Below are 9231 nucleotides of genomic sequence, written 5' to 3'. Positions count from 1 at the left end.
TTTCATATTTCCCTGGTTTTATTATCACACTGTTCACCAAAACGCAGCAAACCTTCACCATCTTATCCAGAAGGGTCACCTCTTCACCCTCACATGGAAGAAGTAATCTGATTGGCAGGGTGGTATGTTTGAAGCAGGTCCCTTGTGTAGCGCTGGAACCCAGACACGATGTGTTTCATCCATTTCATAGGCTGGTTTGCTGCAATAATGCCAAATAATTAGCAACTCTATAAATAGAAGGTGGTTCTGCAAAATCACTCAGTAGGATGTTTGTTCTAATTTGCTATGAGCTCAGAGTGCATCGAAAATAAAACTAATAGGCTATAAAGAGTGATATGAACCTATTTAGAACTTACCGGAATGAAACTGTCTGGAGCACCAACAGATATTTGGAGATGGAAGAGAACTGGATATCAGCTCGTCTCACAGCTGCTATCCAGGCTAGACGCCTTCGTTTGCTAACATCGATACATGAGCTGCCTCGTGTTGCTTCCAGGTTGGGAAAGAATGAAAAGATAAAACATTTTCAAGCTTATTCTCTTGCCGGTCGTGCGATCGAACATTGCAGCCGACCACACAGCAAATATGAACCGTGGCTGTTGTGTGTGCCTTCGCTCCCTTTTCACTTGCGCTAGACCCCGAAAATGGCGGATCGAGCCAAAATCCTTTCCACGCCCACCCCCGTGACATCACGCTCCAAAGCCCTAAGTAAGCTATTAAGACTCGACTGTACACCGTGTTCGTGTTTTCCTCTGAAACAATAAGTTCTGTTGGAGCAGCCTTTCAACGCCTCTCTCTGTCTCTGCTAGCAAAGTTGACCCAGACAACAAAGTAAAGCTAGTTTTCAGCTACGAGCCGACACAGAACCCACCGTATTAGCCAGAGGTCCCTTTACTACGGTTCGGAGCCGCGGACCTTCAGTAACAGTAATAAATCACAGCAATAGTACATTCATGTAGTTGTAAACAGCATGATAATATATTAAGTAATCCAAAGTATTCAGAATACGTTACTCTCATTGAGTAACGTAACGGAATACGTTACAGAATACATTTTGGGGCATGTAATCTGTAATCTGTAATGGAATACATTTTAAAAGTAACCTTCCCAACACTAGACACAAGAAGCCAAAATATCTGATTACTAACTCTTTCTCTTATTTGCTCAAACAATATTTTTTATGGATCTGTGAGTTATGGGATGAACAAGAAACAGGGTTTTATATATGTTTACAAGTATAGATTTATCTGGCTCCTGTATTTCTAATAAGACACATTTCCTCACACATGAAAAAGCAAAAACAACAACAACAAATGATAGAAATTAAACAGGGAAAACAGTTTTTTTCTGGCAGTTTTTGTTTTTTAGCATTTTGAGGCAGGACATTTGAAGAACTTGCCAACTTTGCAAATCTTTTTTTTTCTAACACATCGAGTTCGTTCAGATTGGGAGGCGGGATTTTGCAGGATCTCCCCAAAAGCATGAAACAAAAACAAGAGAAACAAAAACAAGAGAAACAGAAGTCACACAATAACATTGAACTACTAAAGAAAAGGCATTCTTCAGTCTTCTTGCTGAGACTTTAAAGTATTCTATTATTTGTAAATTGTTTACCTCATGGTATAAAACACCCTGAGTAAACTGTTCTTGTCATTTGTTGCTATACAAATAAAACTGATTTGAATTGAACTGAAAATAAAAGGCAGATGTAGCCACTGTAGCTTTCATTGGTTAGTGAAGTCCTGCTATGAAACCACCTACTGAGTGCTTCTGCCACTGTCATGTTAGCTTTCCTTCTCATTCAGATGCCACAGAAGAATATTATTTACAAATTAACTTCATGGTCCCCTCAATAAAACTCATTTGCTACAGCTGCTTCTGTCAGACGCCACTCAGTCAAGGTAACTGTGCCCATAACTCTTGTATCATATGGAGGAGATCACCACCACAAAAACAATCCACCCTCTGTGAAAGGACGAAACCCTCCACAGGGCAGCAGCAGATTAAAGATGGGGCAGAGGCTGTTGCTTTTTTTTAACAGGCGTCACTCCCTGCTGGTCAGTGGACATAACGCTGGCTTCACTTCTCAGACCTGAAAGCTAGAGGAGAGTCTCCTTTTCATTGACATTATTTTGAAATGACTGCATGATGCTTGACTGATGGGCCGTTGCATAAAGAGCAGTTTTCCACCTCTTCACTGCCAGCCGGTCAGAGCGCTCGCTGTAACTGTCGAGCATTAAGTGTGTTTGGTTTGAAGTTCTGTTTGTCTCTCGGCTATTGATTGACAACACAGTGATCTGGCTGGCCGCACACATGAATGCATAACATGTTTTTCTCAGTCAAGCGTCAGTCTTAGTATTTCACAGCCTCCATGAATCAGTAACTTTTTGTCTTGGTACGGGACGTAAACACGTAAATGATGCGCAGGAGCTGCAGAGACTGTAAATTGTTCTAAGGTGGTTCGGTTTGGAGGAGTTCACTGACCACTCAGTGACCACACAGAGCCCAAAGCATCACTCCTCCTCCACTGTGCTGCCATGCATTTAACATGCTAACCGAGGCCTGTAGAGTCTGAGATGGAGATCTTTTTGTTTTGCCGTCTACTTGAGCATTGCGTAGTCTGACCTTGGGGTGAATTCGTTGGGGAGTTCTCACTATAGAATGATGGACTTGTTCTGAGATGACCTCTGAGATGGATGAGCAGCAGCACTTTGTCTTTCCTTCTTGGCGTTTTGTTAATACACATGAATGCTGCAGATCTCCAAACTGCCAGGACCTCATCACTTACCAATGATCGGATAATCTAATGCATTTGATAGACAGCATCTGGCTGCTGCTTACACTCTTAACATCACTAAGGTTGGACGAGAATGGTTGAGCGTGTCATGATCCTGGCTCATTTGACCCAGTGTTTTGCATCTTCCTGTGTTTTGTACTATGATTTATGTATAAAGTTCACTTTGTTAGTCTTTATTTTATGTTTTAAAAGTCTAATTGTCCTGTTTTGAGTTTCTTGTGTTCCTGGTTTAGTTCCCTGGTTATTTAGACGCTCTGGTGTCTCTGTGTATTTCCTGTTTTATTGTGAAGGTCCGTGTCTTATGTCAGTGTGTTCAGATTACATTTCCCCTGTTTTGTCAGCTCTGATTTCTCCCAGCTGATTTCCCCTCCTGTCTGCCCCTGTGAGTATATAAGCCATGTGTTTTCTCCTGCTTGTTGCTGGTTTGTCTGTGTTCTCACCCTCTGTGTCTTCAGGTTTCAGGTCTGTTTTTGTTAGTTTTCCCAGTATAGGTAATCCTTAAGTTCTGTTCATGCCCTTTATGTTTCTGTTTGTACCACCAAGCTCACTGGCATCCAAGCTCGTGCCAGCGTTTGGGCACTCTCTCACAACCTCCACACGGTTGCTACCACAGCCATGACAGAGCGATTCAATTTAGGGACTGAAATAAACACAGTGAGTCCTAGCAGATAGTAACTGGCTACAAATGTAACACTTGTTGGATTCAATTCAATTTTGTTTATATAGCATCAAATCACAACAACAGTCGCCTCAAGGCTTTATATTGTAAGGTAGACCCTAAAATAATACATACAGAGAAAAACCCAACAATTATATGACCCCCATGCCCTCCGGCAGAGCCAGGCTCAGGGCTGCGACGGTTTGGGGTGAGAGAAGGAAGACAGGATAAAGACATGCTGTGGAAGAGAGACAGAGGTTAATAACAGATATGATTCAATGCAGAGAGGTCTGTTAACACAGAGTGACTGAGACTGGCAGCCTATGCCCATTGCAGCATAACTAAGGGAGGATTCAGGGTCACCTGGTCCAGCCCTAACTATATGCTTTAGCAAAAAGGAAAGTTTGAAGCCTAATCTTGAAAGTAGAGATAGTGTCTGTCTCCTGAATCCAAACTGGAAGCTGGTTCCACAGAAGAGGGGCCTGAAAACTGAAGGCTCTGCCTCCCATTCTACTTTTAAATACTCTAGGAACAACAAGTAGGCCTGCAGAGCGAGAGCGAAGTGCTCTAATAGGGTGATATGGTACTACAAGGTCATTAAGATAAGATGGGGCCTGATTATTTAAGACCTTGTATGTGAGGAGCAGGATTTTGAATTCTGGATTTAACAGGAAGCCAAAACAGGAGAAATCTGCTCTCTCTTTCTAGTCCCTGTCAGGACTCTTGCTGCAGCATTTTGGATTAACTGAAGGCTTTTCAGTGAGTTTTTTGGACATCCTGATAATAATGAATTGCAGTCGTCCAGCCTGGAAGTAATAAATGCATGAACTAGTTTTTCAGCGTCACTCTGAGACAGGATATTTCTAATTTTAGAGATGTTGCGCAAATGGAAGAACGCAGTCTTACATATTTGTTTAATATGTGCGTTGAAGGACATGTCCTGGTCAAAAATGACTCCAAGGTTCCTCACAGCGTTACTGGAGGCCAAGGTAATGCCATCCAGAGTAAGAATCTGGTTAGATACCATATTTCTAAGATTTTCAGGGCCGAGGGCACATGATTCCAGGGCCTGGATCAAAGAGGGCACAACCATAAATTTAAGTCTTATAAAATCCAACCAGGTAGGTCATAAAAAAGTTCAAGCCCGTACAGTTGTTATGAATCTGTCCCAAAACAGAAAAGAAAGTTGTTTGTGCTGCAGTAATCATGTTTCATTTGCTGGGGAGACTTTACGTGCTGTCTGTCAGGTTCAGGACAACAACAGGATCCAAATGCAGGACTTTCCGGTGAGCGACAGTCAGTTTATTTACACTGAATAATGAACAGAGAGTCTGAAGAGTTTTCAAAAGTGTGACTCCGTCTGTGGTACTCCCGACTCCCGACTCCCGCATGGTGCTCATGGTCCGTGGTGTGAAAGGTGGAAATACAACACTCGATATTTACAGCAAAGCTCCGCTCCCACAACACACTCCTTACCAGCTTCCTGACAAGACAAGACGTGATGATCAGTTTAGTGTTCACGCCAGGCACGTGCAGAGGGGGTGGGCGGGGGCTTGAGCACGTTGGGTGCCCAAGTGCCCTTTTCTTGAGGCATTTTTTCTTCTATGTGTGTGGGTGTGGGGTCCTGCCTGTGCCCCTCAACAAAAACATTTAACTATTATTCACAATTTTGCTAACTAAAAGGATCTGGTTTGCATCAGTCACATGATGACCATTAACCAATGCTCGCCCTTGATGGCAGTGCGTGCCGGGAACGAGCTTGTGAAGAGCTACAGGGCTTTTCCCTGCCACATAAATATGGAATATTATAATATTATATTATTATAATTACCATCCATCCATCTTCCTCCGCTTTATTCGGGGCCGGGTCGCAGGGGCAGCAGCCTAAGCAAAGAGGCCCAGACCTCCCTCTCCCCAGCCACCTCCTCCAGCTTATCCGGGGGAACACCAAGGCGTTCCCAGGCCAGCCGAAAGATATAATCTCTCCAGCGTGTCCTGGGTCTGCCCCGGGGCCTCCTCCCGGTGGGACATGCCTGGAACACCTCACCCAGGAGGCGCCCAGGAGGCATCCTTGTCAAATGCCCGAACCACCTCAGCTGGCTCCTTTCGATGTGGAGCAGCAGCGGCTCTACTCTGAGCCCCTCCCGGATGGCAGAACTTCTCACCCTATCTCTAAGGGAGAGGCCAGCCATCCTTCGGAGGAAGCTCATTTCTGCCGCTTGTATCCGCGATCTCGTTCTTTCGGTCACTACCCACAGCTCGTGGCCACAGGTGAGGGTAGGGACGTAGATCGACCGGTAAATTGAGAGCTTCGCTTTTACACTCAGCTCCCTCTTCACCACGACGGACCGGTGCAGCGTCCGCATTACTGCAGCTGCAGCCCCAATCCGTCTGTCAATCTCCGGCTCCCTTCTCCCATCACTCGCGAACAAGACCCCGAGATACTTGAACTCCTCCATTTGGGGCAGGAACTCATCCCCGACCCGGAGTGGGCACTCCACCCTTTTCCGGCTGAGAACCATGGCCTCAGATTTGGAGGTGCTGATCCTCATTCCCGCTGCTTCACACTCGGCTGCGAACCGTTCCAGTGTGAGCTGGAGGCCCTCACCCGATGAAGCCAACAGAACCACATCATCCGCAAAAATCAGAGATGACATTCTGAGGCCACCAAAGCGAAAGCCCTCCGCCACTTGGCTGCGCCTAGAAATCCTGTCCATAAAAATTATGAACAGAACCGGTGACAAAGGGCAACCCTGGCGGAGCCCATCACCCACCGGGAACGAGTCCGACTTATTGCCGGCAATGCGAACCAAGCTCTTGCAACGGTTGTATAGGGATCGAATGGCCCGTAGCAATGGGCCAGACACCCCATACTCCCGCAACACCTCCCACAGGACACCCCGAGGGACACGGTCGAATGCCTTCTCCAAGTCCACAAAACACCTGTAGACTGGTTGGGCAAACTCCCATGCACCCTCAAGTATCCTCGAGAGGATAAAGAGCTGGTCAAGTGTTCCGCGACCAGGACGAAAACCGCATTGTTCCTCCTGCATCCGAGGTTCGACTAGCGGACGAACTCTCCTTTCCAGCACCTGGCTTAGACTTTCCCGGGGAGGCTGAGGAGTGTGATCCCCCTGTAGTTGGAACACACCCTCCGGTCCCCCTTCTTAAAGATGGGGACCACCACCCCGGACTGCCAGTCCACGGGTACTGCCCCTGATCTCCACGCAACATTGCAGAGGCGTGTCAACCAGGACAGCCCTACAACGTCCAGAGCCTTCAGGAACTCGGGGCGGACCTCATCAACACCAGGGGCTCTGCCACCAAGGAGTTGTTTAACTGCCTCAGTGACCTCGCCCCCAGAAATTGGCGGGTCATTCCCCTCATCCCCAGACTCGCATTCCGCTTGGCCTGTCGATACCTGTCGGCTGCCTCCGGAGTCCCACAGGCTAACCAAGCCTGATAGGACTCCTTCTTCAGCCTGGTGGCTCCCTTCACCTCTGGTGTCCACCATTTGGTTCGGGGGTTACCACCACGGCAGGCACCAACCACCTTGCGGCCGCAACTCAATGCAGCAGCTTCAGCAATGGAGACGCTGAACATGGTCCATTCGGACTCAATGTCCCCAGTCTCCCTCGGAATGCTGTTGAAGCTCTGCCGGAGGTGTGCGTTGAAGATCTCGCGGACTGGGGCCTCTGCTAGACGTTCCCAGCACACCCTCACTACGCGTTTAGGTGCACCAGGTCTGTCCAGCGTCCTCCCCCGCCACCTGATCCAACTCACCACCAGGTGGTGATCAGTTGACAGCTCAGCCCCTCTCTTTACCCGAGTGTCCAGAACATATGGTCGCAAGTCTGGTGATACGATTACAAAATCGATCATCGACCTACGGCCTAGAGCGTCCTGGTGGCACGTGCACTTATGGACACTCTTATGTTCGAACAAGGTGTTCGTTATGGCCAAACTGTGATTAGCACAGAAGTCCAATAACAAAGCACCGCTCGGGTTCAGATCAGGGAGGCCGTTCCTCCCAATCACGCCCCTCCAGGTCTCGCTGTTGTTACCCACGTGAGCATTGAAGTCTCCCAGCAGGACAACAGAGTCTCCAGGTGGAGCACCTTCCAGCACCCCCCCCCCCCCCCCCCCCCCCCCAGGGACTCCAAGAAGGCTGGGTACTCCGAACTGCCACTCGGCGCATAAGCGCAGATGACAGTCAGGACCCGTTCCCCGACCCTAAGGCGCAGGGAACAAACCCTCTCATCCACCGGGAAAAACTCCAACGTACCGGCAGCAAGCCACGGGGATATTAGAATACCCACCCCAGCCAGCCTCTCACCAGGGGCAACTCCAGACTGAGACAGAGTCCAGCCCCTCTCCAGGAGACTGGTTCCAGAGCCCAAGCCATGCGTAGAGGTGAGCCCGACTATATCTAGCTGGTACCTCTCAACCTCACGCACTAACTCAGGCTCCTTCCCCACCAGAGGGGTGACATTCCATGTCCCAATTGCCAGTCTTGGCAGCCGGGGATCAGTCCGTCAGGGCCTCCGTTCCTGGCCGCCACCCGGCACACAATGCACCCGACCCCTATGGCGCCTCCTGCGGGTGGTGGGCCTGCGGGAGGATGGGCCCATGTCTCCTCTTCGGGCTGTGCTCGGCCGGGCCCCATGGACTAAGGCCCGGCCACCAGACGCTCGCCCTCGGGCACCCTCCCCGGGCCTGGCTCCAGGGCGGGGCCCCGGTAACCCTATCCTGGGCAGGGTAAACTGTTCCCTCGATGTTCTATTCATAAGGGTCTTCTGAATCGCTCTTTGTCTGGTCCCTCACCCAGGACCAATTTGCCATGGGAGACCCTACCAGGGGGCAAAAGCCCCCAGACAACATAGCCCCTGGGATCCCTGGGACACACAAACCCCTCCACCACGATAAGGTTGCGATTCACGGAGGAGAATCGCTACCTTATTAATTATAATTACGATATTCAAAAAAACCACACACAGCTTCTGTCAGTCTGCCCCAGGGCAGCTGTGGCTACAACTGTAGCTGCCTCCACCAGTGTGTGAATGTGAGAGTGAATAGTGGAATTGTAAAGCGCTTTGGGTGCATTGAAAAGTGCTATATAAATCCAATCCATCATTATTATTATTAAGTGTGGATAATTAAATAATAGTTTAATGCAATAGCAGATTGCTAGGCAGAGCCTAGTTTATTTTCTCACAATTTTTTTCATAATTTTTCTGTTGTCTTATGGTTTTATGAGCATAAAGCAAAGAAGAAACCTTGTTTATTTACGAAGCAGTGGGAGGTGATGACATCACTTTGATTTTTCCTGGGAAAAGCTTTGATCTGGATGGTCTCTGATCAGTGCTGGGATGTAGACTCATTCATTTCCATGGAAGAAGGACTCTTCCATGGAAAGTGCGTTTACTGGCCAAGTATGCACAAACACATTCGAGGAATTTGGTTCCGGTAGATGGTGACTCACAGCAGTGTAAATCACAACAATATGTAAAGGACACAACACACACACACACACACACACACACACAAGTGTATTTAGGTCATTAAAAATTAAAAGCATTAACATGTTAGTAATGTTTTGGCATGAGATGAAGATGACTCTCACTTCCTGCAGACCTTCACATGTCCCCGGCTCTGGGACTCATATTTGCAGTTCACGATCAATAGATTTCTGCCCTGCTGTCAGACCCTTGCTTTGGCCCCAGCTGATTCTGGCGTGACGCACTGAGCGTGAGGCCAACTCCTCTCTTTCACTGCT

At 48.1% G+C, this 9231-nt stretch overlaps 1 long non-coding RNA gene across 1 annotated transcript; it reads right to left on the bottom strand.

The window, feature by feature from the left end:
- On the bottom strand, positions 1 to 708 carry LOC146513449 (uncharacterized). Its single transcript, XR_014874941.1, has 2 exons — positions 357 to 708; positions 1 to 199 (listed from the first exon to the last, which is right to left on the bottom strand). It is a non-coding gene; the product is annotated as an uncharacterized LOC146513449 (long non-coding RNA).
- Positions 709 to 9231: the final 8523 nt, after the last annotated feature.

Source organism: Neolamprologus multifasciatus, chromosome 7 (genome assembly GCF_963576455.1).
Source record: "Neolamprologus multifasciatus chromosome 7, fNeoMul1.2, whole genome shotgun sequence".
NCBI classification, from domain to species: domain Eukaryota; kingdom Metazoa; phylum Chordata; class Actinopteri; order Cichliformes; family Cichlidae; genus Neolamprologus; species Neolamprologus multifasciatus.
This window is presented reverse-complemented; position numbering and strand designations above follow the sequence as displayed.